Consider the following 17,109-nt stretch of genomic DNA (forward strand, 5'->3'; position numbering starts at 1 on the left):
TCTCTCAGGATGACAGAAGGGGTTGCTGATGCAGAAACTTCTGTAGGATCCGGGAGATATTAGATCCCAGATCAAGGCAGGGCCGACTTTTCTCTCTTGATGCCAAGCCTAGAACTTGTGTTGTGAAAGACAGCACAGATGCCAACCCATTTTGCTTCTCCTGGGGAGACAGAAGCTTTAGGCAGTGTCTCCTAGGCGGGTCTGTGAGCCAGTGCCCGAGGCCATGTCTGTTCAGAAATTGGGGTTTTTCTCCTCTCCAGTGCTCACAATTCTGACTTCTCCTCCAGGTCACTGATCTTTTGGAAAAACCGGCAAGAGAAGATGGTGGTGAGGTGCCATCGGACACACCGACCCCAGGTAGGAGGAGAGTGACAAAATGAGGTGATGCAGTGACAGGTGCATCAGGCTTCCTGGCCTATCTGGATCTCAGTTTCTTCAGGAAGGATCCTGCTGCCTTGTGGGAGCACCCGGCTCTCTGCTGTATGAGGCCACGTGTCAATTCTGTTGTATTTGGCTTTTGGACCACTCCCACCTCATAGATTACTGGTGCTCCTCTTTACAATAGCCAGAATCTGGATAAAACCTGAGTGCCCAGGAACAGATGACTGGTTAGAGAAACTTTGGTACATCTACACATTATTTGGTACATCTAAACAGTATCATGTAGCTGTTAGAAAAGATGAAGTCATGAAATTTACATACATCTACACCATGGAGTAATATGTAGCTGTTAGAAAAGATGAAGTCAGAAATTTGATATACAAGTGGTACTACATGGAAAGTATCATGCTAAGAGAAATGAGTCAGAAAGAGAGGGATAGACATAGAAAGATTGCATTCATCAGGGGAACATAAAGTAACAAAATAGGAGACTAACACCCAAGAGTGACCGGGATTAGTACCAGGAGGTTTGCTCCATGGCTTGGAGGCCAGCCACACATGTTAGGAGAAAAGGGAGCTCAGATAGAAAAGGGAGCACCAAATAAAGGGTGTTGGGAGGATCCTCCCATGATGGGAAAAGCATGCTGAAAGTAGACTATAAACCAAACATGATTGCCACTCAATGCCTCTTTGAGAAACCACAACACCCAAAAGGAGAGAGAGATCAAAGGGGAATGCCCTGCCACAGAGGCAGGTGGGGATGGGGGGGATGGGGGATGTGAGGGATACTGGGACCCTTGGTGTTGCAAAATGGGCACTGGTGGAGGGATGGGTATTTGATCATTTATGTATTTGAAATCCAAGCACAAAAAAATTGTAAATATACAACTGTACCTCATGGTGTTTCACTAATAAAAATAAAAAAAGAAAAGATTACTGATGCTCAAGGATGACTCAGGGACCATATGGGGTGCTGGGCGTCAAAGGCTGGTGTCTGAGTATTCTGTTTTGTTTTTGGAGCCACACGCAGGGATTTCGGGGATTATACTCTTGGCTCTGCACTCTGGCATTTCACCTGGCAGTGTTTAGAGGATCCAATGGGATGACGGGGATCACCAGCCCTACCCAATATCCCTAACCTACACTCCTGTTACACAATCATACTGCTTTTTTTCTTTTCATATTTATTTTTGTGCCACAGGGGAGATGCTCAGGGCTTCCTCTTGGCTCTGTGCTCCGGATTTCCACCTGATGTGCATCATGGGTCCCCAGGTGTGCTGGCCTTGTTTATGCCCTTGCAGCTACAGTGACTCTGGCCCCAGAACAATTTTTCCCCTATTTTGTCATTTTCACTCGGGAGAGCTTGGCCTGCTCTCTCACATAGTCTAGTATTCACTCACTGCTCCTTTTGCAGTTCTCGGCATGCGCCGGTCCCAGGGAGACAAAGCAAAGGATCTCTGGGGCCAGCAGAGCTGTTGGTCTTAAGACACTTTTGAGAGGCATTTTGGGTGGCCCTGAATCATGATCAGATTCCAACAGGCACATATGTGCATGTACAGCTTTCAGTAGGTGCTGGACATTGAGTGTCCCCTTCTCCCTAGAGCATGGGCTGTGGGATGCAGGGGGTGTATGTTTAGTGTTTTGAGTGAAAGCAAGGTCACTCATTTGGGTCCCACTGATTGTGTGCTCATTTGTCTCTCTATGCAATGCTCATAGGAGCAGTGGTGGAATTCTCTGGGGTCAGGAGCAAGTCTGCCACCTTCAGGAACATTCTGGTAGAGCATCCTCACATTTTCGTAGATGCGCTGTCTTACAGAGAAGCTGGGACCCGTCTACCAGGAGTGCGGGTGGAGGCTGGTTCGTCCCGAGGGGACAGACACTGAGCGCCTCTAGGGCCTAGAGCCCGGGCTTCATAGCCCAGGGAACAGGGTGAGGACAGACCCTGACTCCTACCCTCTTTGTATGCTGGCTCAGGACACGGTGACCTTCCCCGACGTGGCTGTGCGCTGCACCCCAGAGGAGTGGACGTGCTTGGATGCCTCTCGAAAAAAGTTCTACAAGCATGTGATGCTGGAGACCTATGAGCACCTGTTGGCCATTGGTGAGAGGAGTGTGGGGCCGACCTTGTCTGGAAAGACCTGTGTTGGCTCCCTGTGCCGGGCCGTGACTGTGACTGTCAGACAGTAGCTGTGTCCTTGCAAGGACAGCCATGCAGTAGCTGTTTCTCTACCTCCTTCCTTGTTTTCTTGTTGGTGCTCACCTGGCGATGGTCGGGGCTTACCCTAAGCTCTGTCCATAGGAATCACTCTCTGTGGGTTTGCATGAATCTTGAGTGTTGGAGATTGACCCAAATTAGCCCCGTGAATGGCAAGCTCCCCACATGCTGTACCATCGCTCAGGTCTCTAAAAAGTTCCTGGTTCCTGTCAATGATGAATTCTCTGATCACTTCTTGTTCTACACATAATTTATGTGTATTTATTTTGGTTTTGCTTGTATTCGGGGCACAACCTGAATTCTCTTGTCTCTGTGATGAGGGATCTCTCCCGGGGGTGCTCAGGGGCCATGGAGTTCTGAGGATTGAACACGTTTGGCAGCTTAAAAGGTTGCTATCTTAATCCTGGTGATATTGCACCAGGCCCACAACTTCAGTTAATTCATCTTTATTTTGTTTATTTTATTTTTTTAAAATTTTTATTAGTGAAACACCATGAGGGACAGTGCAGACTTAATTTTTTTTTGCTTGGGTTTCAGTAATACAGTGAGCATGTACCCATCCATCCACCAGTGCCCATTCTGCACCACCACTAATCCCAGTATCCCTCCCACCCCTACCCCCTGCCCAACCTGTCTCTGTGGAGGGCATTCCCTTTTGTTTTGTTTTCATTTGGTTTGGGGGTTATACTCATAAATACTTAGGGATTATTTCTGGCTGAGTATTCAGTTCTTCATCTTGGTTGTGGTCCTGGACATTGTGTGCTGGTGGGCATCAATTCTGTATGTGTTTGCAGTGTCTGTGTCCTCCCTGCAGTAATACTGCTCCCAACATAGCTCATTTATTTCTTAGGGCCTCACCCCATCAGATGTCGCTCTATTTCAGTGCTCGTGGTCACTTTCAGTGGTTCTTGGTTCATCAGGAGTCAGGATTTGCCTCTTGATTATGCAGTCAGGGATCACAGCTGATGGCTTGAAAAACCCTGTTGAATATCAGGATTGAACTTTAACTGACCTTGAGAAAGGCCGGTGCCTGACCTGCTGTGCTATCTGTCTGCATTCTTTTATGTTTATTTTAAAAACCAATTTGGGACTTTGGTCGTGTTTGGCCATCTTTGGATTTGTTTAGCTTTGGGGTTTACTGCACTCAGGCATCAGTTCACGCAGCTCAGTTCATTGCATGTTATGCTGAGCCTTGAGTGACAGTACAGAGGCATGATACTTTTCTTGAAGTTCACCATCCCATGTGGTCCTCAAGCAACACCAATGGTGATTTCTGAGTACACAGTCAGGAAGAAGCCTTGAGCATCCCCAGATGAGGATCCCAAACTAGAGAAAAAAAATAATACATACTGCGATGTGATCAAAACCCTGTTGGCCCTTTGCGAGGCCAGGGCTATACTATTTGTGGTGTTTTCTTGAGCCCCATATTTCACTCTTAAATTACTACATGAATCTTAGCTCTTGAATAACTCCAAATCTGGAGCATTTTAGAAGTGCAGAATCTGTTCATGACTTTCCAGTAACTGACTCCATTTTTATAGGGACACATGGGGTTTACTTGTCACGTTTTCCTTGTCACTAATCCATGCTCCATCTCTGTGAGGTTCAGGGAATTCTAGGGTGAAGCCTTCAGTGATCTCCTGGCTGGAAGGAGGAATCCTGAGGCTGGGGAGGAGAGGCATGCATGCAGGTGAGTGTCTGAGAACCCTGCATGGCTCAGGCCCTGGGCAGTTTGTGGGTGCCCTAAGCACATATGAAACTCCATGCTGACCCTGATATCCTTGGGTTCCTGGATCCAGGCAACTGTGCTGCATTTATGCTGCCCTTTGCTCCCATGGATTGTCTGTCACGGAATAATCTTGCGCTTTACCTTCTTGATATTATTCTTCCTCATATGCCAGTCCATGAATTCTCGCTCCTTGTTCCCCCGTCTTTGCCTTACCCGCCTGTCTGTACAGCCTATAATGTCGCTGTACTTTCAAAATATTTTATGCCTTTTCCAGTTAATAACTGAGGCCATAACAATGCTATTTCGCTCTCAGTGATAGTAATGCAGGAAATGCCCTTGTCCTGTGCACTGTCCACCTGGTTCAATAACCAGCATCCCATATAGATCCTTGAGCATCACTGCGTAGGTTCAACAGACAAAAACCCAAAAGATGTCAAGTAGAATTGCCAGAGATCCTACCCAGGGATCTTCCCTTTTCTGTGGAATGCGTTAGACTGTGAGAACCATAGAGATGTCCTCAGGCTGTACTGCCTTTTTACGGATGTTCCATTCGAGGAATTCTTACATTTTATATTGTGTTTGTTTTCAGAACTCAAAGCATGGCTTCAGGATTTGGCCTTTCAGAAATTGGTTTGGGAACTCAGTCACGGAGTGTATTTAAAAATACCAGCATGTTATTTTTAAAGTGCAGGGCTGTGCATGGCCGGGAGGAAATTCAGAGTATTATGCTTGAGGTAGAGGACCCTTATCTTCACTGGGTGCTGACATCTCTGCTCAAAACCTAAAGAAAATTATAATATGTTTCATGCAAATACCGTGTTTTTTCATTTGATTGAACGTATCTACAAATGGTAATCATGAAAAGACCTGTTCTTTTAAACTGGTCCATCCAAATTATTCCATATGTTTCCCAAGACCTACCAGGAATAATCCTTGAGCACTGCATGGTATACCCCCGCCCCCAAATGAAAACAAACTACAGAACAGAAAAAGTCATTGATCTTGAAAGGAATCTGCTTGTGGTGAGATGTTTTCAATGGCCTCTGTCGTCAGTCTCAGCAGTGTGGGATTCACCTTTTCTTCACAGATGCGTCCCAGCCTCCACTTCACATTGAACTAGAACTGAAACCAGAGTCTGTGTGTTTTATATTCTCTTGAAACTGGTGCATCAGTTTTCTGCGGAGGGAATTATTTGTACCTGTTCATTGAGTTGAAAAAATATTTAAACAAATAATGGTCCCTAATTCATCAATTTTGCATGTGTGTCTTACAGAAACATTAGGTTAGTCCATGGTAATGCCATCCACCTGTCGGGGCTTGCATTGGTGTGGTGCAAATGTTAGAAATCAATCAGCAGGTATCAGTTTCTTTTGACATGGAGACTCTTAAGGCATAGAACGATAATTGGAATCCTCTGCTGTTCTACAGGGAAGCATCAAGCCTGAGTGGAATGTCTCTGACCCTTTGCACTGTGAAAAAGTCTCGAGTGATCATTTGTGCCCTCGGCCCCATGGGGATGCCAAGACACGCAGGATGGCCTCTGAGGGTGATGAGAATGGAGAGAGCGACCTCACTCTGAAGAAGCCCTCCACTGGGAAAAGGTTCACACAGTCTGTTGTTCATAGTCCACGGACACAAACCCCAACATTGGGGCAGACCCTAGAATGTGGGAGAGGAGCACTGTTTATAGTGAGTCCTTCACACCGAAAGGTCCACAAGCAAAGTCACCATGGATTGACCCTCTCCAAGAGTAAGGAATGAGGGGAGCATCCCCGTGTTCCCAGGACTGTGATGTTCCCTTAGAACTCCACAGTGGACAGAATCCACAGAAGTGTCAGCAGCAAGGGCATGGTTCGAATCCAGCGTCACTCTTTGTGATGATATGAACATCGACACTGGAGGGAGACCACATACATGTAAGGACTGTGTGAAGGCCTTCACTCGACCCTCAGACCCCTAAAAACATCGGAGAATTCATACTGGACAGAAAGCATATTTGTGTGAGCACTGTGGGAAGGTCTTTGCTTACTCCTCACACCTTTCTAGACACAGGAAAAGTCATACTGGAGAGAAACCTCATAAATATAAGGCACATGCAAAGAGCTTCACTCGATCCTCAACCCTTACTGGGCATATGAAAACTCATACTGACGAGAGGCCTTATATATGTAAGGGATGTGGGAAGGCCTTTACTTATTCCTCAATCCTTACTGGGCATATGAGAATTCACAGTGGAGAGAAGCCTTATGGATGTATGGTTTGTGGAAAGGCCTTTGTTAATTTCTCAAGACTTACCTGCCATATGAAAATTCACACTGGAGAGACATCAGTCTGTAAGGAATGTGGGAAGGCCTTTGTTGAATCATCTGGCCTTACTCAGCATTTGAGAATTCACAATGGAGAGAAGCCTTATGGATGTAAAGTATGTGGAAAGGCCTTTGTGGAATCCTCAAGCTTTACTTATCATATGAGAAATCACACTGGAGAGAGACCTTATGTTTGTAAGGAATGTGGGAAGGCCTTCATTATGTCCTCAGACTTTACTTATCATATGAAAATTTACTTTGGATAGAAGCCTTATGTATGTAAGGAATGCGGAAATGCCTTTGTTTATTCCTCACAGCAAACTATTCATATGAGAAATCACACTGGAGAGAGGCCTTATGTATGTAAGGAATGTGGGAAGGCCTTCACTATGTCCTAACACCTTACTGAACATATGAGAATTCACACTGGAGACCTTTTGTTTGTAAGGAATGTTGGAAGGCCTTTTGTCTGTCATCAGGCCTTACTGAACATAGGGCAGTTCACACAGGAGTGAAATCTTTCATGTCATAAATGCGGGAAGGCCATCGTGTGTCTTTTGCGTCTTAGGAAACATCATAAAATTCGTATTGGATAACTCAATCCCGTAATAACAATTTTCAGTGTCAAAATAGGACCCTTTGGTAAAGTCTGCTGTGTTTGGACCATGGGATGCTGTGCTACAAAATGGCAGCCAGCAAGGATATAATCCCTTAATGTGTAACAAACTCTCTGTGATGTCAGTCTATAAGGGAAAATCTATGCCAGGGTCCTGGCATTTAAACTTAATGTGTATGTTAACATATACTTTTTGGATTTTCTGGTGAAAGCCAGGAGGAATGGGAATTAAAAGGTGAAAGAAAAATCCTCTTCGCTCAGGGCTGTAAAGGATCACCATTGTCTTATTCTTTGTTGTGACTCTGTCTTGACATTTTTTTCTTTTTGGTTCACACCCAGGAGTTACTTCTTCCTCCACAATCAGTAATTACTCCTGTCGGTGCCTGGGGACCATACGGGATGACAGGGATTGGAACTGGGCTGCCCCGTGCAAGGAAAAAGCCCTCCCCTCTGGACTATTGCTCCAGCCCCTGTGACTTAGCTTTGAGGCCCTGGGTTTGGGAGATTATGGCAGAAAACCAGCCACATCTTAGTTCTTCAGGGCCTGTTGATTCATGTTCTTTGGAGCTACACCCAGCTAAGTCCCACTCCTCACTCTCAGCTCAGTCATCCATACCTTGGGGACTCAGGATCATTATGGGGTACTGTGGTTGGAATCCAGGTGGGCTGTGTGTGACCAGCTCCTTCTCCCGTGCCATCTCTGACTGCCATGTGTTCAGGTACTGGTTAGCGTTGTGTAAGTATAAAAGATAAATGTTTCAGAAAGTGTAATCTTAGTTAAATGGCCCTGACAAGGTTCTTTACTGGAGTGCCGTGAAGACAGTTTTTTCTTGAATTTTTAACTTTGTTTTTCCCGTCTTTTTGGGTCATACCCTAAAATATTCAGGCATTGCTTCGGGTGGTGCTCCGGGAACCCTGTTAAACGTGGTGCAAGGAAAAAGTCCTATCTGTTGTACCTACTCTATGGTCCCTATTGGAAACAGTTTAAATGAACATTACTGTGGAAGGGGCCCCTTGAATCAAATGTCTGACAAATGCTGGGAATTTGGGTCAGCTTCCCACATCCAAGCAGGCTGTTCCGTTTACCTATGATTACTCACAAGGTTGGTCACGTTCCTGGATCCCCCTCTCCCAAGTTCAATAATATTACAGAAAAAAGTAAATATTGTATGTAGAATTAGCAAAGTCCCCTCAATGTAGTAATCACCAGAATGATAAAAATGATTCAGATCTGCTTAAAGGACAAAAAGGCTCCAAGGTGACCAATATGGCTTGCTGCATCTCCAGGGCTGGCTTCATAGTCACTGATTCACCCATTATTGGTTACTTCCTCACGAAACTCAATGTCAGGTGCCTTGTACCAACTTGCCTGTTTGACCTTGAATCAACCAACATGTGTTTTTCCTGATGGACTGTGTGTGAGAGCATTGTTTCAATGGTTGACTAACCAGTACAGGATCTGGGCTCTTGTCCTTAACCCCAGCCCCCACTGTATGATCCGCCACTCCAGCAGCTGCCTCTCCACTACTTTATCCAGTCCAGACCCCTTAAAGCACCGATTCACCTGGATGGGCACAGAGGGTCTCTTCATCTGGACCATGGCCCTTTAAGTATCCTGGGGGGGTGTGGAAGTGATGTCACAGAACTGGTACTTTCAGCATCCTTTCTATTCTAGTCGTGTTGCCTGGCTCAGGCCACCATTAGTCTCGTGGGAAGAGGAAGAATTGGCGGCTCATTTGACAGGGGGACTGTTGACGCCAATTTTGTGGCAGGACACATGCGGCCTCCCAGTCTCCTGCACTGTGAGTGGTAGAGCTGAGCCAACTTGGAGGGCGCTTTCGTGCTTGTTTTTCACTTGTTCCTGATATCCAGGCGGTTCCTGAGGTATGGCAAAGGCTTTAGGGGAACCCAGAGTCTTTGGGCAGTGGACTGGGGGCTGTGCCGGGGTGCAAGGTTTGCACGTGTGAGCAAGTGATCGTGGGAGGTTCCCCTTTGCCAGGATCACCTCCAGCTCCAGGAAGGGTTAGAAATGGTTGAATGTAGGGCTGAGGGAAAAGTAAAGCAACACAGATCTTATAAGCCCTAAGTGAATTTCTCAGACAGAACGTCTTCTTGAGTTAATCCCCTCCCCCCAAAGAATTGTCTCTGTTGAAAAGCTTGACCTGTGTAAATGGTAAATCACAATACATGCAGTCCTGTACCTTGATCACCCTCAGATGTTCTATAAGTATGCTATTCGGTTCTGAATTAAAGGTCCACTGTGCACTGGCCATCAATTGTTGTGGTTCCTGTGTCTTTGTTTATCTGGAGAGATGGAACACCAAACGCCTCGTACCATGGGATCTACCGACTCACTATTCGTAATATCAGGCAACCTAGGAAGGGCGCCTCAGAATTCACACTTGAGTATTCGTTGTTGTTTCATTTCATTAGAGTTACCTTTTGAAGTTGAAGTATTTTTGGTAAACACCCTGCTTTGACTGTGCCTTATTTCTGCCTCTGCGTTCGGGCATCACTTCTGCAGGGGTCAGGGGCCCATATATATGCTAGTGTATTGAACCTGGGTCAGTCAAGTGGAAGGTGAATGTTTTACCTGATGTATTACCACCCCAATTCACAAGATATAATATTCATGATCTAAAAGTAGACTCACTGCAGAAATTCCAGTTGTCAGACAAATGTAAAATCATGGTTCATAGTGAACACCCTGGATATTTGGATAATTTTGTGACACAAGACTCTGTTTACATGGTTTTCAGAGCTATTCCTGCAAAACAGGAGCAAGATCTCAAGGAGGCTCATGTGCTAATTTGGGATTACACTAAATCATGACCAGGATGGCCTACGTCCTGCAGATCAGACATGGGGCTGCCCTGGGCTCACCCAAGCGCAGAAGTGATCTTGTTCCCTGGAAAAGAGCTTGCAGGCCCATGTCACCGACCATTCTGCAAGGGTAGCTGAAGGTTTTTCCACCCTGAATCCCTGTGGCTGCCCCCACAACAGAGCCACTAATGGGCCTATTGTCACTGTCACCTGAAGGGGCCGTCTCTGCATGGGAGCTCCTGACCACAGAGTTAGTCCCTGGCCATCAGGACTTCCAGTAGGGCCCCAAGTGGATTCCGGGTGCTCTGGCAGGGCCCTAGTTTCCTCCCCTGTAGGGTGAGACTAGCCTTCCTGTCCCAACAGGCAGCCTGGTCACAGTCTACTTCTCTGTACCATAAAGAGGCAGTTGCATCTGGCATTGTGTCCCTGCCGATGGGTTTGTGAGCCAGTGTCCAAGCGTCAGGCAAGTCAGTACATTTCTGGCTCCAATCCACGGACTTCTGTTCAGGTGGGAGAGGGCGGCTGGCTGTGCTCCTCTGGTGCTCACGGCTCAGGTCATTCCATGGAGCCTCCTGCTGATCCGCAGGAAAATCAAAGGCAGGAGGTAGTGATGCATATCTGCCACACCATCCTCAGGCATGAGAGTGACAAGATGACGCAGTGCAGTGACAGGAGAGCACAGGCTTCTCACGTCTTAGGTTGTTTCAGGAAGGAGACGTGAGATGTGGCTCCGAGCCTGAGTGCCTGGCTCTCTGCTGTTTGAGGCCCAAGGGCTTCAAGCTCCTGGATCCAGAAATCTGTGCAAAGTTCATGCTGCCCTTCCTGCCCCTGGACTGTCCACCACGGAATGATGTGTGCTTTAATTTCCTGGCTTTGTAGTTAATCTTTCTTATCTGTCAGGTGTGTAGAATAGTCCATGGGAATCTCAGCCTTTGGTCTTCCTGTATGTGCCTCAGCAGGGTAGCTGTGTAGCCTGCAACTCCAGATCCCCTTTTCTGGAGCAGCCGGACCCATTCTGCCCACTCTAACACCATGATTATATTTGCCCTCGGATCATTATATGTTTTTGAGTATCTAAGAAGTTTATCCTTGTTTAAGTTTTGGTCCCAGCCATAGTAATACGAAATTCCTCGTGGGTCTCACCTTTAACTTCTGGCTGTGCGCTCAGCAAATGTACCCGAGGTGTTCAGTGATCTGACACCTGAGCCTATCTGCCTCAAGATAAGCACATGGTCTCTCTGCTGTTCTCTCGTGCTCCTCTTAGTCATATATTTGCCTTTCTTTTTAAATGAAGAATGAGTCCATATCAAAATTAGTTTGGGTGAGGACATGTATAGCAGGGAGCGCACTTGCATTTTAGGCCGCTGACTGATTTTTGATCCCCTGCATTCCATATTGTCCCATTATCTGGTCTGGTCAAAATACAAAACCCAAAAGCTACTTGCAGCTAGTTTGGGTAATGTCAAGCTCCTCACAGTGATTACCCAAAAGATCTACCCTGTTCTGTGGGCCTGTTTGGACTGTGAGAACTATCACGATGTCCGCTATCTGCTGGGCCTCATTCTACTATCCAGTGAGTAACTCATGCATTCTGTTTTGTTTGATTTCAGAACTCAAACCCCAAATTTGTGATTTAGTATTACCACATATTGATGCAGTACAACAGGATCATCAATTACAATTGAGCTGGAAAGAGTTTCTTGTTCAAAATAAATATTACTATGCCGGTGGGATTTTTATTGGACCAAGCATGTGGCTTGAATGGGGGCACCTGGAATCCTTTGCTGTCAGCAGATCTCCAGACTCTGGACACGGCAGGGGGGAAATCCACAGACTTATGTCAAGAGTCATAGGCTCTTAGCCTCAGTGGGGCTAAACTCAGTAGTTTTAAGATTTAAAGAAATTGTTTTTTTTAAATACCAAAATAATACTAGGGTTTTTTTTATAGAATGTAAGCACAGGTGGACATTGTTGAAAAGAACTGCTTTGTTGGTCTTAGTAATAGTGCAGTGGGAAGTACACTGCTTTGTCCAGGGATGGAAACCAGATTCTATACCCAGCACACAATATGGTCCGCACAGCCCCAGTAGGAGTGATCTATGAGCAGTGTTTTGTGCAACACTGTCCCAACAGATAAATACAAAGAAACGAGAAAAAAAAAAACCTCATTGATCCTTACATTGATCCAATTAGGTTAGATGCCTTCAATGGCCCTTGCCTTCTCAGGTTTGTGGGGACTCAGCCTTGCCTTCATACATGCATACCAAGCTCCATACTGAGCTACAACCGAACCCAGACTTGGGTGCATTTTTATTTGCTTGAAACTGGTGATTCCTTTTTCTGTATAGAAATTATTTCCATTAAGTGTTCTGCATTGAGTTGAGAAAAAATGGACACATGTTAATGACAACACTTCTGTCAATTTTGCATATCCTTCTTGCAAAAATATTTGGTCATTCCAGGAAAGACCATATATGTGTCAATAATTGTATTTGCATGGTGGAAACGTTAGACATCAAACCTGCAGGGTTCGACAGATTTTTTGGACATGAAGACTCTCAAGAAATCAAGAAAAAATCAGAATCCTCCTCTGCTGTTCTCCAGGGAAGCAACCAGCCTCAGTGGAATGTCTCTGATCCTGTGCACTGTGACAGTCTCGAGTGAGCAGTGGTGCCTGCATCACCATGGGGATTCTGAGATAGGAAGGAATTCTTCGGATGGGAAAAGTCCCAGGGCTGTTAGCAGCATGGACACAATTTGAGTCAGCCGCCACACAAGTGTGATCATCTGAATATCCACACAGGAGAGAAACTGTAGACATGTAAAGAATGTGGGAAGACTTAGATCGATCCTCATACCTGATTATGCATAGGAGAATTCATACAGGAGAGAAACGCTATTCATCCAAGGAATATGGGAAGACCTCAAGACTTAGTATGCATAGAAGAATTCATTTAGAGTAACCTTATTCATGTAAGGATAAGGAATGTATGAAGACCTTTATTTCCTTCTCAGGGGTTCCTGTGCATAGGAAAATTCATGCAGGAGAGAAACCTTACTCATGTAAGGACTGTGGGAAGACCTTTACTTTGTACTCAGAACTTACTAAGCACAGGAAAACGCAAAATGAAGAGAATCCTTATATATTTAAGGACTGTTGGAAGGCACTCACTTACCTCTCAATCCTTATTACATATTAGAATATTCATACTTGAAAGAAACCGTATGTATGTAAGGCAAACAGGAAGGCCTGCATTATGTCCTCAAGCCTTAGTGATCACAGAAAATTTCATATGGCAGACAGCTTACGTATGGAATGACAGTTGGTAGGCCTTCATTCAAAGTGGATGTTTTACTAAACAGAAAATTTTATACCAGAGAGAAACCCCATACATGTTAAAAAGGCCTTTGCTCTACATTCAAGCCTTAGTATACATGGGAAAATTCATAGTGGAGAGAAGTCTTACATATGTCAGGAATGTGCGAAGACCTTCACTCAACCCTCAACTCTTACGATCCATAGGAAAATTCAAACTGGAGGGAAAACTCATGTTTGTAATTGTAGGAAGGCCGTTGTGTGCCTCTCTAGCGTTTGTAGTCATTGTAAAATGCACATGGGATGAGTTGACCCCGAATAACTTTCCCAAGTTCAGAACAATCCCCCTAGGGAAGACAAGTTTTATTTAGACTAGGAAGGTTAGTAGGGGGATACAAAAGTGAATCCAAGAAGTTAAGAATCTAGCATGACATGCTTCCCGTGACATCATCCTATAAGGGAAAGATAATCGGTGATTGTCACCAAGGCTACAGTTATGCCAGTGCTCTGGCATTTGTACTTCACATGTATGTTAACTTGTAAATAACAGTCTTGGTGAAGGAAGCCAGGAGAAAAGTGACTAAATAAGTACCAAATATCACTTAATCACTTAACTTCCCGTTAGTCGTCGATTTGCTCGAGCAGGCGCCAGTAACGTCTCCATTTGTCCCTGTCACGTGCTAGTGTAGCCCAATGGCATCTGTTCGCTCCGGGAACATGAAGAGCCTCAAACCGATCGTTCATGATCTTGACGAAGAAGTCTGACCATCTGGTAGGTGGGCTGCCACTTGGTCTTTTGACATCCCGTGGAATCCAGTCGGTAAAAGCTCTAGTCCAGCGGTCGTCTTTAAATCTCATTACGTGACCAGCCCATCTATCTGATTTTCGACACCTTGGCAAATGAGACAGCGTCCCTGATTCTTGATCGCCGACGGATGTCAGAACTACGGATTCTTTCTCTCATTTGAGTGAAACGTGATATTCCAAGCATAGCTCTTTCTTTTCTTCTTTGGGAGACCTGAATAGCATTCTCATCTTGTTTGCGTAGGGTCCAGGTCTCTGAGGCATATGTTAATGCAGGAAGAACAGTGGAATCAAAGAGCTGTGCCTGGAGCTGGAGGTTATTCGTCCTCTTAGCTATTTTCCGACGTTCTTGAAGGCGTTCCAAGCCGCTCTCTTTCTCCTGCACAGCTCGGGTACCAGGTCATTTGTCATGTTGACTTCTTGACTTAGGTACACATAGCTGTTGCATTCGGAGATGGTCGTTCCATTGAGAGCGAATGGGGCATCAGGAACGAGGCTGTTTCTCATAAACATTCTCTTCGTAAGATTCAGCTGTAGTCCTACCTTTCCACACTCACGGTCAAAGTCGGCCAGCATTTGTACCGCTTGGCTGATGTTTGGTGTTATTAAAACAATGTCATCAGCAAAGCGGAGGTGGTGTAGTTGCCGACCATCTGTCTTCACTCCCATTCCTTCCCATTCCAGTCATCGCATGATGTTCTGGAGGGTGGCACTGAAGAGTTTCGGTAAATGGTATCACCCTGCTGCATCCCTCTCTTGACATCAATGATCACTTCTTTGCAGAATGGTGACATCCAGGTAGTGAATCTGCAATACAACTCATGGAGGATGCTGATGTATTGGGCTTGAATGCCCTTATTGGCTAGGGCTTCAATGACCACTTCCGTCTCAACAGAATCAAAGGCCTTCTTTAAATCAATGAACGTTAAACAGAGCGGCATCTTGAACTCCCGAGAAACCTCAATGAGCTTGGTTATCATGTGGATATGGTTGATGGTGCTGAATCCTTTGCGGGACCCGGCTTGCTCTCATGGTTGTCCTTCATCTAGTGTTCTGCGAATCCTATTTAGGATGCCTCGAGTGAACAACTTGTAGATGACAGACAATAAGCAGATCGGGCGATAGTTGCCAATGTCATGGATGTCTCCATTCTTGAACAGTAGTACGGCCCTGCTGGTTTTCCTCTTGAATTTGTGCTTGCTGGGAGAGGGGGGAGGGGTCGGGCAGTGTCTCTGCCTTTATCCCAAAGACCCAATGGGAAGGAGAATTTTTTTTTTTGTCTGAGTGGGAAGTTTCATCTAATCCTCTCCTTGCAGGGGTTTTATCAAAGGTTCCTGCGCCCAACTTTCTGTTCTGTTCATATCTCTTTGGTTCTAAGAATTCTACCGTTTGCCAGTGTGTGTGTGTGTAATCCAGGACCTCAGAGACGTGAAGCTGGTGCTTTACTACTGATCTGTGGGTGGGGTTCATTCCAGGTCTGTTCACCTTTCTGCTGACTTGACTCTTCATGAGTTTCCCTGATGTGGGGTCAGGGCAACTTCCCTGCATCAACGGTTCCCTTCCCAGGGCCCTGCCCATCTGCAGTCACTGAGTGGCAAGCCCCAATGGCATATATGAGTAAGGTCTGTGTAGGGTGTGACTTTAGCCAGGCGTCAGGTCAGTCTGTCTGTATATTCCACCTAGCGACACAACCCAGCTCTAGACAAAGCTCTGAGGCTGAGAGGGCACTGGGGCCAATTGAATTCCTGTTGTTTCCAGAGGCTATGATGGCAGGAATGTGTCGCAAGCCCCGTATTGTCTTTAATGACGAGAAGCTGCAGGCACTGATGGACTTATGGGAAAAGACCAACTACCCAGATGCATATGATTGCGAGGAACTGAACACCAGGCTTCAGCTGTCAAGGGTGGAGGTTCAGGTTTGGTTCAAGAACCAGCGGCAGCGAGTGATGAAAGAAAAAGAGAAGCTACAGAGCAGGAGGCTTCTGTCCCCCCAAATCACATCAAGTGAACTTTGTGAACTTCTAAAAATGGAGTAGCAATCAGCAATGATTGGCAAGGCCCAGAAACCATCCCCGAGCTCTGGGGCCCAGCAGCCAACCTTGAGCTCTGGGTCCAGTCAACCCGTCCCAAGCTCTGGGTCCCAGCAACCAGCCCGTATTATTGGTTCCCGGTTTGTCCGGAATCTGAAGTTAAAGAGGAAATTTGCAAGTACCAAAGATAAATAGGAAAAACCTCTTGGAGCAACAAAAGCTTTTAAAAATTAATGAGACAATCTTACCAACCCTACAACCAGTTATAACAATGTTCACATGAATTTGTTTTCTCCAACTATTGATATTAATATTGCAAATTTGTTATCTCAAATTTTATTTTATTCATTTTTTTGGCCTCTTGGTTCCCATCTGGTGATGCACAGAGGTTACTCCTGGCTATGCACTCAGGAATTATTCCTAACGGTGCTTGGGGGACCATATAGGATGCTGGGAATCGAACCTTCATAGGCCGCATGCAAAGCAATTGCCCTACCCACGGAACTATCATACCAGCCCTGTCTCATCAATTTTAATATAGAATTGTATCAACAATTGGTGTTTTCTTTTTCCTTAGTAAATTAAATAAATAACAACCCGTCACTCTGGACCGTCAACGTTCACTGCTGGACCATTCTTTGCTCTGATACTGGCATGGCACAAAAACCCTGTTTTCTGGGGGGGGAGGTTTGGCATAGACCAACCACAATGCTGCAGGGGATCGTCTTCAATCAAAAATCAGCCAAACCTTCATTCTTTAGGGCTTTCTGTGTTACATTGTAGGGCGCTGTGCTCAGGCCCTACACCTGGCATTAAGCTCAGAGCTACACACCTGGGGGAATTCTCATATGTTGTGGAGCACTAAGGTTGGAATATAGGTCGGTGTATC

Source organism: Sorex fumeus, unplaced genomic scaffold (genome assembly GCF_029834395.1).
Source record: "Sorex fumeus unplaced genomic scaffold, SorFum_2.1 ptg000019l, whole genome shotgun sequence".
NCBI lineage: Eukaryota > Metazoa > Chordata > Mammalia > Eulipotyphla > Soricidae > Sorex > Sorex fumeus.